The following is a 2500-nucleotide window of genomic DNA, read 5'->3' as shown; positions in this document are numbered from 1 at the left end:
ACACATATATACTATATATACCTATCAAGCAAATGAAACAAATAAATAAAGATATCTTACATGCATTAATAGAAACCTACAAACATACATACATAAACATAATATGCAAAATATGAATTCATAACATCACCAAAAAAAGCAACACCAAAAGTGAGTCACGAGCGACTTGATTCATTCCTGGAATCGTGGCTGTGTTCATGATGCCGGGAGTTTGGGAAACGGCGCTGTAGGGACCGGGGAGTCATTAGGGTGTTAAATGGGGACGTCAGAGAGAGAGAGGAGAGTGAGCACCCTATCTCATACTACCACGGCCCACCTTACACCCCCTATCATCCCCCCGTCTGCCACTCCACGGATGGCTGACTCTTTTAATGGGATACCAAAGTGTTTCGTTCATTTCGTGGCCTTTTTCCTCGTTGCTGGTGTGAACTATGAATTTGAAACGGTCAAACTCGGAGCGTGGATCAGATTCCTTATTGGTGAGCCCACGGCTGGTACGGCTGTAACGGTCTGTCGGGTCTGTTGTCATACACATGGGAAGGTTCGACGCATGTGGTTTGCTTTGTATAGTTATTTGTATTCTGGTCTATAGGCTAGTGTAGTCAAGTCTAGTTTGTTCTGCGCTGCTCAGTTCTCCTCTGCTCTGCTCTGCTCAGTTCCATTTCAATCTATCATACCGCAATCATTTCCAACACATCCCATTCCACCCTACTGTCTGCCCTCGTCTATCCATGTCTTTTCACAGGTCGTCTATAGAGTAAAGTAACTTCATGTTCCCGTCGTTTTATCATTTGTTCGGTATTATTAAGTGTTCCTCGGCATGGTCAGTGTGTATTTACTTGACTAGTTGGTAAGTGTGTATTTACTTGACTAGTTGGTAAGTGTGTATTTACTTGACTGATTAGTCAGTGTGTATTTACTTGACTGGTTAGTCAGTGTGTATTTACTTGACTGGTTGTGTCTACACTGGTGCACTGCCATGCCTACATCGAACCATAATTACTGTTGTGTATTACACCTGTGTTCTTGCTACTGGGAAAAGGGCCCATATACTGTTAATTTGTTTTCTATTCAGACTCAATATCCGACAGCTTGGAACGTCGACGTTGATGCGATTCATCAGAATCCACCCCGCTAGGCTGTACGATGATCAATCAGCTGCAAATAATATCATTACATTACACATTAACGGCAGCCTGTATGCACGTGGAAGGTGCCTGCGCATGATTGCATTCACATCCCCAGCGTGTGGAGATGGAGAAGGACGTCTGTGAAGAATTATGCCGTCGCAGATCCTTCTCGGATGACTGATGCTGCCCTGGGACGCTTCCTGATAAGGAGTCTCGAATATCCCGTCGTCTGCCCACCCGACAAACCAAGCATCGCGCAGCACCGTCTGTCGCTGAGCTGAGGGATGTGACCATATGGTTGTACATACATCCATGCACGTCGGCATGCATGCACACATACAAGCACGCACGCACGCACGCACGCACGCACGCACGCACGCACGCACGCACGCACGCACGCACGCACGCACGCACGCACGCACGCACGCACGCACGCACGCACGCACGCACGCGGAAGCGCAGGCAAACACACATCCTTTCATTGTTATCCAAACAACCCATCATTTTCGACTTCATTAATCGAGTTAGTCTGGAGCAGTCCATTTCCACTACGCACGTCTTCAAAGAGCACAGCGGAGGTTGAGACGCTCGATCAATACTAAATTGATTACATAGTTTCAAGTTAATAGAAGGATGTACACACACACACACACACACACACACACACACACACACACACACACACACACACACACACACACACACACACACACACACACACACACACACACACAAACACACACACGCCTACAATCACGCACAGTCAATCAATGCTAAATCAATCACATAATATCTAGCTGGATATAACATAACATAACAACACACAAACAAAGTCGTCACACACAATCATTTAAACACAAGAGAGCACGTATACACACACAAACGGGCGCACACACACACACACACACGCACACACACACATACACACACAGATTCTTGCCCTCGAGACATCGAGGCATCATGTACTTGAGTCTTGAATGATGGGAACCTGTGACATGACCGGCCTTCTAGCATTCCATGAAGAAGCCAAGTGTTTCAGGGAGAAGCCACACGATGCTACAGCTGCCCTCGTGGTTTCACCCAAGAATGATAACAACGATCATTTGGAGGGAGGCGAATACACACAGTAGGATACACACACACACACCCAGCGACGATGAAACCAATTCCCACAATGTCAAAACTTTCCATCAACAAAAAGACATCAAAATACTGAAACGACTTAGTATGCGAGAGGTCAAAGTGTCAACGTGTACCACAGTGTCACCCAATTATACCACAGCTGTGCGACCGTGCCTCCATGCAAAATGTATCCATCTTCTTCCACCTCCCTACGGTAACCTTTGACCCTTTAACCGAGTCGCCTCTCT

This window comes from Gadus chalcogrammus, chromosome 3 (assembly GCF_026213295.1).
Source record: "Gadus chalcogrammus isolate NIFS_2021 chromosome 3, NIFS_Gcha_1.0, whole genome shotgun sequence".
Classification (NCBI taxonomy): domain Eukaryota; kingdom Metazoa; phylum Chordata; class Actinopteri; order Gadiformes; family Gadidae; genus Gadus; species Gadus chalcogrammus.
Note: the sequence above shows the minus strand (reverse complement) of the source record.